The sequence below is a fragment of the Patella vulgata genome, chromosome 6 (assembly GCF_932274485.2).
Source record: "Patella vulgata chromosome 6, xgPatVulg1.2, whole genome shotgun sequence".
NCBI lineage: Eukaryota > Metazoa > Mollusca > Gastropoda > Patellidae > Patella > Patella vulgata.
The window spans coordinates 47,045,535-47,064,869 of NC_065884.2; the positions used below are offsets into that span (position 1 = coordinate 47,045,535).

At 34.0% G+C, this 19,335-nt stretch overlaps 1 protein-coding gene and 2 long non-coding RNA genes across 4 annotated transcripts in view; 1 reads left to right on the forward strand and 2 right to left on the reverse strand.

Moving 5' to 3' along the window:
- LOC126823201 (alpha-1,6-mannosyl-glycoprotein 4-beta-N-acetylglucosaminyltransferase) overlaps window positions 1–2,611 on the reverse strand; it is a 47,513-nt gene extending 44,902 nt beyond the window's left edge. Inside the window, exon 1 of one of the 2 annotated variants that reach the window (XM_050551852.2) lies at window positions 2,502–2,611. The gene's annotated coding sequence lies outside the window, so the exon portion shown is untranslated. Of the gene's footprint in view, window positions 1–2,222; window positions 2,318–2,501 lie in introns of those variants that run through there. The other variant, XM_050551855.2, reaches the window with a different exon arrangement.
- LOC126823202 (uncharacterized) lies at window positions 2,586–11,695 on the forward strand. The gene is made up of 4 exons (XR_007681087.2): window positions 2,586–2,736; window positions 8,977–9,109; window positions 9,916–10,004; window positions 10,442–11,695. It is a non-coding gene; the product is annotated as an uncharacterized LOC126823202 (long non-coding RNA).
- Window positions 4,071–6,679, reverse strand: LOC126823203 (uncharacterized). The gene is made up of 3 exons (XR_007681088.2): window positions 6,030–6,679; window positions 5,765–5,810; window positions 4,071–4,187 (listed from the first exon to the last, which is right to left on the reverse strand). It is a non-coding gene; the product is annotated as an uncharacterized LOC126823203 (long non-coding RNA).
- Window positions 11,696–19,335: the final 7,640 nt, after the last annotated feature.

Here is a 19,335-nt window from a genome sequence, read left to right on the forward strand (position 1 = left end):
TTTTTCGTTAGTGGACAATACTTTTCTATTTTGTAAAATCGAACATGGAAAAATCATCAAAACAACACTTTCATATGCTGACATAGTAACTTCTACTCGTGTTTACATGTCATTTAAAGTGGCGTCGATCCCCTTCCATAGATATGATGCAGAGCAAATACATTAAATCGTTAAAGCCCCCAACATGCCAGAGAAAGGTTTAAGGCTTTGTCGATTATTTCCAACTTAAGTTATGGTTAAAATATACATTGATTTCACATCTCTTATTACCGATTAAACAATAGTAATCATTGGGCTGTCTGTTTCGTTCATGCCAGGTAATTGTGAAAGCCAAATTTAGACAATATTGGACTATTTAGACAAGTGGTGACTTTAACACCATTATACCAATCCATTCATAACCACTTGGTTTGCATAGGGAAATGTTATGGACTGGCTGCAATTGGTATTCCTCAAAGTTATGTGTTGTGTCTATTTGGCGACATTGTTCAAAAACACACATTGAATTTCTCCTATATCTTACTATACTCGACCCTGTTTATTATTAAAAATGGAAAATGAATCTGACATCAGAAACAGGATGAATGTGAAACTGAATCAAAAACTCGACTTAATCGATTAATAACAGGGATTTTATCCATTGACAACATCGAAATGCCCTTTTCTAAAACATCAGTCAGCTAATCAGGCTGTAAACATGAACACATGCATAATTAAACACGTCGTTCAATTAATGTTTGAAATCTATAGTATTGAAAAGATATTTATGTTTATTAATTTAAACAGGTGTTTTAACTGCAATATATTGGCAATTTGTATAGTCTATAAGGTGCGGTAAAATTGTTCCTCCGGTTAATTATGGTTTGGATGGATAACTTAGCTATTGTGTCCACGATCTGGGTACGTACAGATACGTTCGGATACGTTTCGATACGATCAACACGATTGTTACGACTGACCTCAATATATGATAAGACTGATAGAATTGGTGTACGGGCTCGATGAATGTTAGGGAACAGAACCTGAAAGGACCGAAAAAATTTCGGGTTACAGACAACGTATAGGACCCCCCCCCCCCGCCCCCACCCCTCCAAAGAAGTAAATTTGGCGTTTTGCTGGCGCGAATCGTGATAGTGTAACTATTGTAACACTTCACTTGTTTGCACGAATAAAATGAATAGTCAGACCTTTTATGCCCCTTAACGCCGCCACATGCGTAAAGTAAAATAAATATTTGAGTAACATCCTTGTTGAATAAGTATGCCAATAATAATATATAATATAAAGAAGACGGTGAGTGAAATTGTATACGTATGTATAACATCAACGATAAATAAATTCATTATTTAAGCATTTAAGCTTTTATTAAGGGTTTTTCACGACCGCTGTCCTCTTATCAAGATAAATCTAGAAATATCAGATAAATTTATACATAATGCATAGACGCACGAGCTCGTTGAATGTCTGAAAATTCAACTGCCGCAAAAGCGTTTTCCTGCTATTCCAGGCCCTGAATATAGCAATTTCCATGTAATTCAACCTCCCTTAGGTGACTTACCCGAATCCCAAATCCCAATCAAACGTCGCGGGGTATGGGGGACTTGCGCTCCCCGAGAAAATTTTGAAAATTTAACAACCGCAAATGCGTTTTTCTGCTATTCTAGCCCGTGAATTTAGCAACTTTAAAATACCAATCGGGTTGCAACCGAAATCCCACTCTATGCTGAATTCCAAGCATCCAATCAGGCTGTTGCAGCTGCATTCGCAATATCGCACAAATGTCGCACAAACTAGAGTGGCTCCAAACAAAATGCTTTAATCCATAGTAAATTCATTACAAATTCGTGGAATTCAATTTAAACTTGATGAAATAATATTTTTTGTATTCACTTTACCCGTCTGCCCGAAAAGTCAGATTGCTCGAAAGTTAGGGGGGGGGGGACTTCCTTAAGATGTCTGACTCAACCGGGCCGAAACAGAAAATTTTATTCTTTATTTCAACCACCAAAACGTGTCGATTCAATCTCAAGATTACGATACACGCGATAAATTATCCACTAGCATAATTTGTTAACCAGCCTTTAATCATACTAATTGTTATTTAAGAAAGATTTTTTAATGCAAAGGATTGTAGATAACCATATTATAGTACTCCGTGCATAGACTGGATGTGGTTGTTTTTTTTTATATAATTAATAATAATATTACTACTTTTGACTTACGTGAATAAGGACTGCACAAACTGGTAGACTGAAATGGCGGTAGTCTATTTAAGTATTATAGCATACACATTATAAAGAACCGTGACGACCTAGAATGTGTATATTCCGTTCTTTCTCCGTTTCAATTTTATATTCTATATAGCTTTCATAATCAATAAACACTTGTGTGGGATTTGATTGAGACGCCAGCTGCTACGGGAGAATTCATAAAACTAGATCATAAGAGGGTCACATTGTGTGAATAAATGAAATATGAATTTAAAAATTAAATGAGCTTACCTGTAAGTGAAATTTGATTGTAATTCTGTTTTACTATTTATGGAAAGGAGGGATCACATGAGAGTGCTTTGCGCATGCTCTGGTCATACTTCAAAGGAGGATGAATAATGGAAATTTCCAAGTCCTGGGTGGGCAACAAGATATCTCAAAACACAAACACAAAATTCAGGGTGGGCATGTGATCCCTCCGTTCCATAAATAGTAAAACAGAATTACAATCAAATTTCACTTACAGGTAAGCTCATTTAATTTTTAAATTATGTTTATACTATTTACGTCACTTGGAATCACATGAGATTTCAAAGCCAGTAGTCATCCGATGCAAAAATATATATAAGTAAGAAAAGATCACTAATTCAATTTTCCAACTTTTATTACTAGCACTTACATATTTAAACTACTAGAAAAAATATCATCAACTCAGTGTTTATGATTCTCATTACAGTCATGTTATCAACCTTTAGCATAATCCTGTTGTTTTATAATATTTCCTTAAACCTTTTGGAACATGTTTAAAGTCCATTTGACTTGTACATGAAGAGTTAATCTAAAATGTTTTCAATCTATGAAGTTTGTCACCTTCACAATAGTTATACTAGTAACAGTTTGCCATAGTTTACCACTTGAACTATCACAAATAAAACACTGCCCTATTTTGAGCTGTCCAATATAAGATTAGAATACACACTGTTATCCTCAATAGGTTTATTGTAAAACCTAGCAAAAGTTTTACTGTTACTCCATCCAGCAGTCTCCAAAATTGTGGCCAATGGAACTCTTTTCCGATGAGCAGCTGAGGTAGATGCACCACGAACACTATGTGGTGTAAATAAACACATGTCAATGCCTGAATTAAAAAGTACCACTTTGACCCATCTAGCGATGGTTGAACGTGTCACCGATGAATAAGGCTTCGTGTAACTAATGAACAATTGAGTCCCAGATGATCTCAGTGTTTCAGTTCTCTTAATATATTCCTGAAAGGTAGTCACAATGCATAATCGTTTATCTGTGTATGATTCAAAACACAGTTCCTTCTGATGAAAGTTTGGTCTACTAGTTTTAAATAGATCTCCAAAACGTATTTTTAACCTATCAAACAATATTTCAATATTACGCACATCAATGTAAAATAAAGATTGCATACGCTGACCACTAACAATCGCTAATAGCGATACACATTTCAATGTCAAATCTTTAAGAGTTAAGTCACAAAGCGGATACAAATTCTTCAAATAACTTAATACTCTGTCCACATCCCAAGTCACATTAGTTCTAGGAAGGGATGGTCGAAGATTAAAACATCCTCTAAGAAACCGCACAATACATGGATTACATCCCAACGGTTGGTTGTCAAATGTGATGAAACTGGATAATGTTGATCGAGTTCAAGGCACTATAAGAATATCCTGAATCGAATAATTGATATAGAAATTCTAACACATTTCCCACAGAGGGTGAAAATGAATTGACACTCCTTTGATTTGTAAAAGTGAACCACTTCTTGAGGTATACATCATATTGTTTAATAGTTTGTGGTCGCAATGAGTGCAACAAGACGTTGTTAACCTCATCCAAAAATTCTCGCTTTCGTGTTGCTTGCCTGAAATCAAACATGCCAGCAGTCTGAGTTTGGGTAGATGAACCATAAAACTTTTGGTTGGATGAGTCAAAGTTGTTCTTTCTCTAGAAATTAAAAAAAAAGGACAGTCAATTAGCATATGCATTAAGGATGTAAACCAGGATTGAGTAGTCCAAAAAAGAACTATAATTAACATGTTTACTTTATCCAACTGAACCTTTTGCAAGACTCTACCTATCAAAACAAAGGGAGGAAAGGCATAATTGAGGTTATGATGCCATTTAATGTGAAAAGCATCGACAGCAATAGCCGATGGATCAGGATTCCAGGAAACATAAACAGGGGTTTGATTATTCAGTCTGGAAGCAAATAAATCAATATCTGGTATACCCCACATATCTGAAAGTTGTAGAAATATATTGCTATTTAGTTTCCATTCTACATTATCATGGTTAAGTCGACTTAGTCGATCTGCCTGAACATTTTCTTTACCAGGTAAGAAAGCAGCAGACAACCAAATATTTCGTTTCAAACACCACATCCATATGCGCCTTGCAACTGCATTACAAGATATAGATGTGCCTCCCATGTTGTTAATATAAGCCACAGCTGTAGTATTGTCAACCAAAATGTGCACATGACAATCTGATAAATCTGATGAAAAAGACTGAATAGTATAGAGTGCAGCTAGTAACTCCAATGTATTTATATGGAGCTCATGTTCAATACTGCTCCATATACCCGATGTACAAGCTGTGTCAAATGTGCCCCCCCCACCCTTTTTTACTTGCATCCGAAGTATAAGTACGAATGGGGTCTACATGCATGATCGACTTGGAGGCCTGTCCAATATTATGTATCCACCAATTTAAATCTTGTTTACATAAATCAGAGATAACCATTGTGAAATCGAAATCTCCTTTACAAGTTTTTAGACATTGATTTTTTAAATTATCAAGAAGTCTATAATATAATGGTCCTAAAGCATTACCAGGAAAAGAAGCTACCATCATACCAACAACTTCAGCTACTTGTCGGATACTAGGTTTAGCTAATTGTAATAATTTAAAACAAGCCAATTCAATTTTATTGGCTTTATAACTCGATATAGATACTGTCATAGATACAGAGTTTAAAACAAAACCCAGATAAATGATGGATTGTTTTGGTTGCAAAACAGATTTGTTTGGATGTACTATGAAACCTGCTTTAATCGCATAATCTACAGTATCCAGAATATTTGCATAACAACTTTCATAGGTATCACCCATAAGAAAAGAATCATCAATGTATGAACAATTATGATGACCTTTTAGTCGTAAAGATGCAAATAATGGCTTAGTGATTTTAGTGAAAATTCGTGGAGAAGACGTTAAACCCTGTGGCAAAGCGTTAAATTCGTATAAACGATTTTGCCAGATAAAACGTAAATACTTTCGGTGTAAAGGATTAATATTTATAGAATAATAAGCATCTGTAATATCAATGCTTGCCATATAACAATTAGGCAACATCAAATTGATTGCATTTTCTAGGGACTCCATTTTAAAATGGTGATAGGTGATCTCTTTATTAAATTGCTTCAAATTTAATATCAATCTGAATGATCCATCCTTTTTAGGTGTAACAAAAATATTAGAAATGAACTCATCAGGTTCATGTAAACAAGCAGATATAATACCTTTATTTTCTAGTTTTTCAACTGCTTGAGAAACATTCTGCTCTTCCTGCAAAGAAACAACATATGGTTTAGGTATACAATATTGACTAGGGGCTTGATCAAATTCTAAAGAATAACCTTGAATAACTGCCAAAATAAATTCATCTGTAGTTAATGACTTCCGAAATGGAAGTTTCGTAGCCAAATTACCTCCCTTAAATTTTGAGGCTAAATCTTTGAGATAATCTATGTCAATGATATTAAATTTATTAGAAATTTTACTAACCGATTCCTGTGTTAGTTTGGTTTCTTCCGACTTCGTCCCCTCCCTGGATAGAAGTTTTTTGACATCTGACCACTTGAGCCATATCTGTGACTGGTTCCAGTACTAGCAGGATTCTTATAAGAATTCTTATAATTAATCTGTTGACTATTATAAGATCTTTGATAAGGAAAAGGACGTCTAGCATTAAATGGTAATCTTCGTGGTTGAACATTTTGGCCAACACGACTGACTTCACTGATATCCTTGATCGACTTCGGAAGATCATCTCCAAAAAGATTCTGAGTGACTCTGTTAGAGACCGAACAAAGTCTAGACATGATTTTGTTGTTGAGGTTACTTGATTTTAAATTTTCACGTCTCTTCATTGAAATTTCAAAATGGGCTGCTGCTAAAAAAGCCAGACTATCACACAACTTCCGAATCATTTTTCCCATTTCCTCAGAATCAAACTGAAGATTAGGTGATTTTCTCATGATATTCAAGTCGTTAACAAGTGTCGTTAAAGGTACCAGTCCCTTAGTTAATCGATCTTGAATTTTCTGAAACTTTATATCAGAAGAACGGTGATTCGGTTGAACTTCTGCCCAAATTTCGGCATTAACCCGAGGCGTAACCATCATCATACAATTCTTGAGGTCTTTTATATTCTTCTCCAGTTTTATTTAATTTAGAATCTGGAATTTTTCGACACAACAGATTATTGATTAAATCTGCTACCTTCTGATTGATATCGGGTCCACAATCCGAACCATCGGCATATAACTGTTGTATATCCTGTAACAAGACATCCGTTGTCCCAGCCTCCGGAGCAGTGTCCATGAGAACGTTATCAATTTGTGTGCAAATATCAACTTCGTCGACAGTGTCCTGATTTTGATCAGAGATTGAAGGCGATACAGGTGGCGACTCCAAATCCTCAATAAGCCCACTTTGACTTTGGTTCCTGGACTTGATAAGTTGAGTAAACAGATTGTTTTGATTTGAAATCATCTCAGTCATTTCCACAAACATATTTTGATAAATATTATCAGTCACATTAGTTTCATTCCGTTTTGAAGACACATGGCCGTCAATGTTTACTATAGAGGCGCTGACGTCGTTCACTAAATCAGAACCTACTTTTGGACCCGGAGCAGACTCTTTTTCTGTCGACGTCCCCGCTATGGGTAAATCATTCGTAGCCGTTTGCAACTTTTTGCAAGATTTCTTGGAACCTTTTCCCACTTGTTTACCATTGCTGGGGGTTTTACCCCTTTTCTCAGGTTTATTAGTGACAACGCGTTGAGTCAAATCGGTCATAGTTTAGTTGAGTATCGTAAATAATATCTTCATGTGGATTTAAAATACACGATAACAACTGTTAATATTCTGATACAGTTTACCAACAAAATTATTTGTCAGTACACGTAAATAGTTCACAAATTGTTGTGAAACTACAAAGTATATAACAGACAATTTATTGTCGTGACCGCTCTCTTCGAGAGCAAGCAAAGCTATGACCAGAGCATGCGCAAAGCACTCTCATGTGATTCCAAGTGACGTAAATAGTATAAACAGAATTCACGTGTTGCGCGGCATAAATCACCGATATATGAAAAGCATATTGCATAACTTTCAACAATCCCTTTTCTGAACTATATAATATATATTTTTTATTTACTTATGCATTTATCTACCGTAAACAAAGAAGTGCTGGTACTTTATTTACTTTAATATGTACAAGTATACACATACTTCTATGTTTACAGTAGATTAATGCATACATAAAAAAAAATACGTCCAGGTAAAAAATTCGACACTTTACTTCTTCGGACGCATACATTAAATCATATAAGCTAGCTGTCTGCCTTCTATGGCTGTCTTCAGATATTAATAATGTAAACAAAATATTGCAAATACGATATATATATATATATATATATATATATATATATATATGAAGTTAAACCGTATGTATGAAGTTAGAAAGTATACTATTGTTTAATTGTCTACATGTTTCGCCTGAGCTTGTCAGATTTGTATGTCTTGACAAGCTCAGGCGAAACATGTAGACAATTAAACAATAGTATACTTTCTTTAGGCATTTTTAACCTTTATTGTTTTCTATATATATATATGATTTTGGGCATTAGGCAGACCGTATTATATTTTGGGCATTAGGTAGACATTTGTGAAAATCCATACTTATTTCTTTTTGGAGATGAAAATTTTAAAAATGACACCTTTGGGACTGTCTAATTGATATCTGAAAGTTAAAAAAAAATCCTCAAAAATATACATTTTTAGTGGTCTGCCTAATATTTGTTAATATAAAACAGTGCATATATAGTAGGCAGACCAGTGCATATATGTATATAGCCATTAGGCAGACCAGTGCATATATATAGCCATTAGGCGGACCAGTGCATATATTGCCATTAGACAGACCAGTGCATATATTGCCATTAGACAGACCAGTGCATATATATATATATATATAGCCATTAGGCAGACCAGTGCATATATTATATCGGCCATTAGGCAGACCAGTGCATATATATAGGCCATTAGGCAGACCAGTGCATATATATATATATATAGCCACTAGGCAGACCAGTGCATATATATATATATAGCCATTAGGCAGACCAGTGCATATATATAGCCATTAGGCGGACCAGTACATATATATAGCCATTAAGCAGACCAGTGCATATATATATAGCCATTAGGCAGACTAGTGCATATATATAGCCAATAGGCAGACCAGTGCCTTACACACTAAGCCACATGGCTCTCTTTTAATTACTGTGACTCTCCAGTCACATGACAAACAAGGGTTATTAAAACAGATTTTCACGGTTTAGGTAAGATCTTCGGGATTAAAATGGTTTTAGATATCACACAGTTTGTATATGGTAAGGTATCTTAAACAGTTAATTACATGTCACATATTCATATTTTTCAGTTTCCATATTAGATGCCATAGCAAATCAAAGATCATATAATAAAATAAGTCAAAAAACCCAAATATGGGAAAAGAAAGAGCTGAAGAAATGGTGATTTGAGCACCTATGATTTCTCATAGGTGTTTTTGGAGGGTGAGTGTTCAATTCTAATAGAAAATATTGTTGTTGTGGTATTTTAGAATCTCACCATAATGTGTTTGGCACAATATAGCCCGGTTGGAGCTGATGTGACATAAACCTCGATTTCATTTTAATATTTTGAAATTTAAAATTCAGTTTAGTATAGTAAAACTGCACACGTACATGTATGTGCACAGACAGAATCTTACTTATGTCCAGATACATGTAGATATGACTATCTCATCTGTGGGGACCCATGGTGACCAAGTGGGTTAGACACTGGTTTGCATATTTTAAGGTGGCGGGTTTACAGTAAGACGATGCAGTACGGGGGGCCTTACAAGGACAGCTGTCTAGTCGTTCTGTGGGGACCCATGGTGACCAAGTGGGTTAGACACTGGTTTGCATATTTTAAGGTCGCGGGTTTGCAGTAAGACGATGCAGTACGGGGGCCTTACAAGGACAGCTGTCTAGTCGTTCAGATTGAACAAAAAAACGTGGTCCCGTGTACACATTGGTGTGCATGTAAAAGAGCCCCTGGCAGTTAGAATTTGATACAAGAGTAGGCCTTAGGGTCACGGTACCCGGCAAAATTTCTCTCGTGGCACACTGTATGGCATATGCCCAACCTCATTAGCCCAGTCGAAGCTGAACAGTAGGACGCCAAACCCCATTTCATTTCATTTTTTTCATTTTGTCTCATCTGTGACAAAGCAAACCAACACATTACAATACAATTTAATTAAATTAAAACTTTCGTCTATTTAAATATTGAATCGATTTAAGTCAACTAAAACATAGTATGTTTTTTTTCTCAGTTAACTACATCAGAAAGATCAAGACAGTTGGAAATGGCTATTCATATTATGGAAACTTTTTCTCACAGAGCTTGATAATCAGGTAAAATGTAAGTAACATACATATTTGTATTTTTAATCATCAACTAGTTCTATACACTTGATTGGTAATCTAGTTATTCTTCTTGGGGCAATGCCTAGGACTCTCCTATTCAAGTCTTGGCATTCTTGATTTTTGACAATCACATCCATTGATTTTCTTCAAGTTGTGATAGACCCTTTGTGTATTTTTACAGTAAATAGCAGTATAAAAATGGACAATATTTTACTTTTCAAATAGATTTTAATAGGTAATATCCAATTTGTTGTCGATGGAAATAAAATATAATAATCTGCCTGGGTCTGTTACTGGACAAGACACAATAAGTGTTACCCAAAGATGAAACAAAATAGAGACTCAGTCTCGATGTGGCAAAATAAATTGTTTATTTAAACATTGTGAACCATAAATAGTAAGAAAGTATTCTTATTGCCTACTTTTTTTTAGGCTGGAAGATTATTTGATGTATGATAACAACAAGAGATCCCAAGCATCAATTTATTTTATAATTCTGGAAAAGAATGCATTTGACCCAATTTTTGAATATTTTTTTTTGTTTTTACTGTTAAATATTCATCCCAAACACAATTAGATTTTAATTCTCTACAGAAATTTATGTATAATATAGAATGTAAAGTGACATATAAATCACTTAGAATTTGGTCGGAAATCATAAAGTATTTAATAGGCATAGTCTAGAAACCAAATGTAGATCAAATATACCCAGAATTACAAAAAACCTTGACCTACATTAAGGTGACTTTCCCTTGCTTATGAAATGAAATAGGGTTTAATATCCTACTTTTCTGTGTTATTATGGTGATTCTGCCCTACAACCTATTCTTATATCAAATATTTCAACTGTCAAGGGTTGTTTAAAGGGAACCCAGGAGAGCCGAATGGTTAACACACGCACATTGGATCAGAAGGGTCTGTCATTGAGTCAGATAATTCAATTGTCAAGGGTTCTTTAAAGTAAACGCAGTGGGGGTAGTTTCAATTCTGGGCTTATACCCAATTATCCCTTGCCATGTCCTACACTACTGGCGTGTGGGAACTATGTCGGAAAATCCAGTTGAAATTTCTCGGCCAATGCACTGACTGAACCACAGTGGCTCCTCCTTGCTTTTGACTTGTGATTATTTATATATATTTTGTACATATTATTTAATGTTTGCGATTTTCTCTGATATTTTTTTATTTTTCAATCCTGTAATCTTGATGCTTTGCTCCTTTTATGTACAAAATATTCATTTTGTTTGAGGAAAAGGTTCTACATCATTTTATTACTCCTGCAAAATAGTGCATTTTTCTTTTGTTAGTTTTCTGTGTATGCTAGTTATTTCTAGATGCCTCACAAATCACTTGTAATATGACTTTGTAGCACTTTTCAGTTTCTGAAAGTATTTCAATTTAGTGCATAATTAATCTAATTAGGGCTTGGTTTGGATGTTATTAAATTTAGATATATTTGAATTATATATTTTTGGGGTATGGGGTAGGGATCTTTCTTTTCTCAGTTCTTGTTTTCGGGTAAAGAAAAAATTAAATAGCTATTTTGTATTTTGTGATGTGGGGGGGGGGGGCAAAGTATAACAAAATTTTTATTAGTATTAGATTTATATCTCTGTTTTTCTGTTAACATTTCAAATGATGTCTATTTAGTTTTGATTTGGTGGTGTTAATTTACTTTTTCCTATCATTTTATGAATAAATGATAATTTAACAAATAAAATTATTGTTACCTCATTTATCAAACTTTACAGGTTAAACAGAGCAAAAGGGGTGGGGGGCTGCATGGGAAAGATTGCTAAATTGAGGGAAAATAAAACACAAGTTTTTGTTGGTGGTTATACACAAGTTTTTATGAAACCACACAAGTTTCAGAAATTTCAACACAAGTTTCAGAAATTTCAACACAAGTTTCAGAAATTTCAACACAAGTTTCAGAAATTTCAACACAAGTTTCGACACAAGTATTGTGTAGATTTTCACACAAGTTTCAACACAAGTTTGTGTTGTTTGGTAAATTTTAACACAAGTCTTGTGTTGTTTCAACATTTAACACAAGTTTGTGTTGTTTCAACACAAGTTTGTGTTGTTTCAACACAAGTCTTTTTTCAGTGTAGTCTAATTTGAAAATAAAAACAATAGATTTAGAATATCAGCTGATCCAACTCTGTTACAAAAGGTCTGTCGTATAAAAGGAATTAGGCTAAAACGAACATTCATAGCCTACCTGTCAACCTGATTGCTTGTCAAGTGATTGGATTCATTGATAGGCCTACATTTAGCGCTAGTTCCCTTTGTAATGCAGGCTTTAAGCTGGAAATAAATAATAAAAACAATACAACTCCACCTGACTGGTGTTAGATTAATCAAAAGAAAAGTGCCAAAAGTAAACACGACTTTAAAATTGTAGCCTATATCCAACATACAAATTTACAATGAATAGGCCTAGTGATGGTCTTAACACCATATCTGAACTTAAAGTTATGGTGACCCAAAAATTAAACAGTACAGGTAGACTACATTAGGCCTGTAGATAAATTCCATCTTTTAAGTTTTATCAAGGCTAAGTCTAAGACAAGTGAGCCCCATTGGCCATTGGCATTAGATCTAGGCCTACCATTCTGGCTAAAATAAATCGCGCATAAGACTAATCCATACTCAATTATAGTCATTTGATTTAGTTTATTTTCTTAAAATTCTTTCGGTATTCGAAATAATAATAATTTTATTTACCATCCGTTTTCCATACTGTAGATATGGTGCCATTTTCCACATACAGTAGATATGGTGCCATTTTCCACAACCAAAAATGCAAACCAAAAGTCCCGAAAGTTCCCGGGTAGAGAGGAGGTTGACACCAAAGCCGTATAATATAGATAAAGTTGCGACAACTGTGAAGCCAGAAATTTCATATGACGTCATGAAAATATGACGTCAAGTGTACAAAGACGCCATCTTGGGTCTCAAGTATTTGTACCTACTCACTTTCTATTTATGTCCTACCATATTGTTGTGTCGAAGTTGACTGCACCCGACAGGGATGTAGATGGATATCTCATAGAATTCCGCGAAAAAGAGATAAAATATACATTTTTTAAACGAAAAGTATAGCTGAACAAACTATTGTTATACAACAAAAAGCGCACATTATTGTTATAAGAATAGTCCAATTCATAAGAAAATGAAATGAAAGATAAACCAGATAAAAGCGCTATTAAATATATTTAACTTGCATACGCTTTTAAAAATCAGATTTTTTGTGCAGACGGGTAAAGTGAAAAATTAAAATTTAAATAGTAATTTGGGAGATAAAACCTTTTTGCCTTCTAGCCGGCAAAATAAATGCCTGAAATTCCATGATTTTTTGTTCTGGAGCCATTCCGGATTCGGTCATCGATTATTAATTGTATCATTAATTTTTCGAAAATAGAAATTTCTTTAAATTGACTAGATAAAACATTTGAAATCAGTCTAACTTAAAATCAGCGTAAATTAAATAAAAGGTGTCTAGCGTAACATGTGTTTCGGGCATATGTTCATCAGTGACATGTGACTCTACGAAACTTCCTGGTGTCTTTTGAGTAAATGATAATATTAATCTAATATATAAACCGCACAAATTTAACAGATACAAATAATGTACATGTTATTCCACAGGTAGACATACATTGAAGGGGCCCAAGAAAGGAGACGCAGTTGCTTTAGAGTTTGTTCGACACCTTTGGGTATTTGCGTCCCATTTCCAGTGAAATAATCATGTTGTTCTAATGCTCAACTAGTAACAAATGTATACTCTTCAAAAAAAAGTAGGGGATATTCAGAAACAATACAAAACTGCGGAAATGCACTGCTGTTTTATTAGAGGTAACCAGTGTATGTTGTCGGTTGACGTTGAAGTCGACGAACACATCTCCCGATCAAATTAAACGTAACACACTAAAGCAAAGATACGCTAAACAGTAAATCTTATACAAGAACCGACATGGAAAGCAAAGATGGATAGATTAACCAGCACGCGGTAGTTTTCATCAACCCTTCCTTCAATAGTCAAATTTGACGATGAACCCACGTGTATGGCGCTATTGCGTGTCACACGCATGTGCCGCTCAGTGGTTCCATGGTTCTGTTTGGGCGATAAGTTCTTCATCTGTGAACATACTCCCAAAGCATGTCTAGTGTCCATGACTATTTATCATATTACAACCTGCATAGGTATTTGCATTTTAATATCCCTACTTTTTTTGAAGAGTATATCGTGCCTGAGATTTGTTACAAATCGCCTCGAGCATGTTCCACACATCTCAGCATTCATCAGCTTTTTGTTCAATCTATAAAAGCCTACATTCCTACACAATGTTTTGTTTAGTCAAGTGAAACAAGAAAATGTATAGGCTATAAATGGAACAATAGAACACGTACACCTTAATGTCGACAAATACGTAAAACTATGCAAATAAGATATCCCTATGATATGATTCAACCTAAAGGTCCTATATATGCATATAAATCTACATTCAAGTTAAACGAAACGCATCTACCCATATTAAATCTTGCGTCGAGCTGAATAAATTCGTACGTAAATAACGAACGAAAATTAAATGGTAGCTGGCTTTTTTTTCGCACGTATACAGTGAATGGCCATTTTGCTCAGTAATCCCAGCCAGAATTTGGCTATTTTTTTAAAATTGCGTTAAAGTTTTAAATTTTTGTTTAGAACTGAAATAAATTAACTATTAGTCAATCCCCACGCTAAAAACATTAACAGAATTGATTGTGTATATCTGAAATAGACACGACCGAAGCACAAAATAGTGCCAATATGCCGACGTCAAATCTAGAGTTGTAGATGATGTTATTTTTGTGAAAAATCATTGGAAGAAGCGATAAGACGTTCTGTACGGATTATACAGTCCTAAGGGCTGCTAGAAGGCTATTGTTTACAATGTAACATTGTGTCTTGTAATGTTGATAATGATCATAATGATGGTGTTTACATTTGTTTGTTGATGTGACCTCATGACCTGTGACGTTTAGATAACGTCATATGGATATCATGGCTATTCACTGTGTCAGAGTCACTTCTCTGCAGGTAGGGTGAGTCTGTCGTTCAGATTGGAATAAATTATGTGATTTATAACATCTACGGGTGGTTAACAGTGTATAACTAAAAACTATGATTCGATCTTTATTACCAACATTTCAATTTGGCTTGAATTTTCTACACCTTGTCTATTGCATCTAGATGTTTAAAGCGCTTTAACAATATATTCATTTAAGAGCAACTATGTCATTGCGGGATTAATATACCACATATTACAAGTCATACCCAACGGAAAGAAATGAAAATTAATGAAATTCCACCATTTTGAAAGAAATGCCCACCATCAATTGAAAACTACTATGGTTACGACGACTCATTTACAGGCGCCATTTTGGGTCCCAACTATGACGCCATACAAACTATGACGTCATATAGCTTTACTTAACAAAACGTTTTATTTTTTTTTTTTTCTAGGTATAACGTTTTACGGGCTACAATTTATACTAAACAAATTGCAAAAGAAATCAATGCAGTTTGGTTCAATGATAAATATGTCAGAAAAAATCATACTCAAAATCGGCTATGGCAAAATGACATAATTAACATAATACAATTTGACGTTCTTCAGGAATTATCGGAGAGCGATATCTCGTAATCAGTGTCTTTGAGTGGTGGAAGGATACATGATTTCTTTTTAAATTCCTCAAACAGAGTGGTTATGCAAGCAAAATGTGCTGAAAAATCGAACTTGACAAACACCATTTCATTTGGTGGCGCGCATTTCTTTCTAAATGACTGCCAAATTTGATAATATAATACCACTTAAAAAGAAAAAAACCCAAAACATTAATTTAGTAATGAAGGGTCAGCGATAATCTCCAAAATAAATTTAGAGAATTCTTGGAGGTAGAAGTTCAAAGTGGCCGGCAAAATGGTTTCCAAAATGGTTGAATTTTAATTCATCGTCTTTTTTTTCCGGTGGGTATGGCTTGAAATATGTCGTATATATGGGTTTGGTGGTTGTTGGGTTCTATTTAAAATAAAACCAACTAATTGTGAATGGTCCAGATGGTGTAAATATAAAACGACAGTCAAAATAGAAACCAAAATGGCGATGCCTGGCCTTGTGGATATTGCTTGTAATAAGGTTTTTACGGTTACTGAATTCAATATTGGGTTCAAAACCATGGTGTACCCTTTAGTTAGATGTACCCTGTAGTTCAGATAGAGTCTATAATCCATAATCTACCCTGTCTATAGTCTCTAAAACATGATGTACCCTGTAGTTCAGATAGAGTCTCTAAACCATGTTTACACTGTAGTTAGGATAATCCATAGTCTTGTAAATAGGAGGTCGATCGTCAAATGAATATGAATTGTACGATTTGTTCATCGCGAAATGACATAGTTTCTCTTAAATGAATATATTGTTCACATGATTAAAATACCTGGATGCAATAGACTTGGTATAAACAAATTCTGGGTACACACTGTTAACCACCCATAGATGTTTTTTATGACAATAATTCAATTCATATACTTATACGTAAAACTTAAAAAAATATAAAGACACAGTTGTTTTAACTTGAATGTAGATATTAATCATCTACATTGCATGTACATGTATGTACCTTTCGGTTGAATCATATAAAAAATATCTTATTTCATAGAGTCGTGCGTAGGTTTTCCGTTTAGCCTTTGAATTTTCTTGTTTCACTTGACTAAACAAAACATTTTGTAGGAATGTATGCTCTTATAGATTGAACAAAAAGCCGATAAATGTTGAGATGTGTGGAACATGCTCGAGGCAATTTGTAACAAATTTCAGACACGCTATATCTTTGATACTGGTTGAGCATCAGAACAACTTCATTCTTTTCATTGGAAATGGGGCGCAAATACCCAAAGGAGTCGGACAAACTCAAAACTAACTGCGTCCCCTTCACTGGACCCCTTCAATGTCTGTCTACCTGTGGAATAACATGTGTTTGTATGTTAAATTTGTGCTGTTTATATATTCGACAAATTAATATTATTATTTACACATAGGCGGGGAGTGATAACGTCTTACCCCAAACAAATTTCAAAAGAAACCAGAAAGTTTCGGAGAGCGATATCTCGTATCACATGACATTGATGAAACCATGGACCTTATAATACATAAGGTCCATGATGAAACATATGCCACAAACACATGTGGCGCATAGAGCAGAGTGGCGCTAGACACCTTGTATTTAAATTACACCGATTTTAAGTTACACTAATTTTAAATGTTTTATCTATCCGTCAATTTAAATAAATTTCAATTTTCGAAAAATTGATGATACAATTAATGACACACAATCCGGAATGGCTCATGCCATAAAATCATGGAATTTCAGGCGCTTATTTTTCCGGCTAGAAGGCAAAATTGTTTTATCTCCCAAATTATTATTTATATTTTTATTTTTCACTTTACCCGCCTGCACAAAAAAAATCTGATTTTTAAAAGCGTATACAAGTTAAATATATTTAATAGCCCTTTTATCTGATGTATCTTTTACTTCATTTTCTTATGAATTAGGCTATATAACAATAATGTAGGCCTACGCTTTGTGTTGTATAATAACAATAATAGTATGTTTAGCTATACTTTTCGTTTAAAACATGTATGTTTTATCTCCTATAGACTCTTTTTTGCGGAATTCTATGACATATCTATCCACATCCCTGTCGGGGCAGGCAACTTTGACACAACAGTATGATAGGACATAAAATAGATAGTCAGTAGGTACAATTACTTGGGACCCAAGATGGCGTCTTTGTACACTTGACGTCATATTTTCATGACGTCATATAAAATTTCTGGCTTCACAGTGTTGTCGCAACTTTATCTATATACGGCTTTGGTTGACACCTGCCATTTACGTCATCGAAACATTGACGTCATCGAGACGTTGACGTCATATACTTGTGAATGTTTCAATATTAATGACCTCTCACGTCGAAACGAGAATTTTGACAGTAAAAAATGACAAAATATTATTTTCTAAATTAATAAAAAATACGAAACAAATTCGTTATCAAAACTAAAAGCAATGTTTCCTGAATGAAAAATTTAAAAAAATATAGACATTTATATGTTTTTAGAAAACTGTTAAGGGTTAAAGCCTGTCTGTCTAATGCCCATAATAATAGATAAAGAAATATACGCAGGTCAAAACTTAAGAGTAAAAAATAAATTTTATTAATTTTCTTTTTTTAAATCCAGATACCCAAAATTACTGTGAGAGGCAACTAAAATCTATTCCAAATACAGAAATGTGATTTCTCACTTTTTAGCATGTAAAATTCATCAGTTAAAATATTAGGCAGACCGGTTTTTGTCTGCCTAATCCATCGGTCTGCTTAATGGCTATATAATGTGTTTATGGTCTGCCTAATGCCCACGTTGTATATATATATATATATATATATATATATATATACAATCTTAGAATAATAGATTTCCATGACAATGTATTATAAATAATATTAGGTAACGTACAACAAAAGGTTAAAGGTATATAATATATAACATTACATTAATCTACATAGTCTTCCTGGTATAGTTTGACAATGGTCAACACAGGAATAATGAGATGAAATAAACGTTCATAGACCAATTATGTAATCTGGCTATAATAAAACTTAACCTTTCATTAATTTACATAGTGTCCCTGGTATAATTTGACGATAGAACCATACAGAAGTGAAGAGATTAATTAAATGTCAATAGATCAATTATATAATTTGGCTGTAAACTTATTTATATCAATCTTATTCTCTAATATACCGATTATAGAGAAATAAAGATTTACAGGGTTTAAAATCCCCTTAAATAGTGTCGAAGTAAAAAGTGTAAAAACATATATTAAGATTTTATTTAAATATTATTAGAACATTAGCACGGTGGGAAGGGGGCAAATTAAGAATTTAAATCTGGTTTGAACCGGTCGATAAAGTATGCTCCCATATTCCGTCTCTTGATAGTATTGCTATATATATATATATATATATATATATATATATATATATATATATATATATATATATATTTTGACTAGCATGCTGACCTTGAAGAGTTCAGAAAATAACAGACTGGGATTAACAGATTATATACATCCTACGTACGACCCATGCATCCTTTCTTACTACATATCTTAGAAGCTCTGTGATCATCTAGTATTTTCACGTTGTGTATTTATTTCCTACTGTTTGTCTTTGTTTTTTACATTTTATATATCACAGCCGGATACATAGCTACATA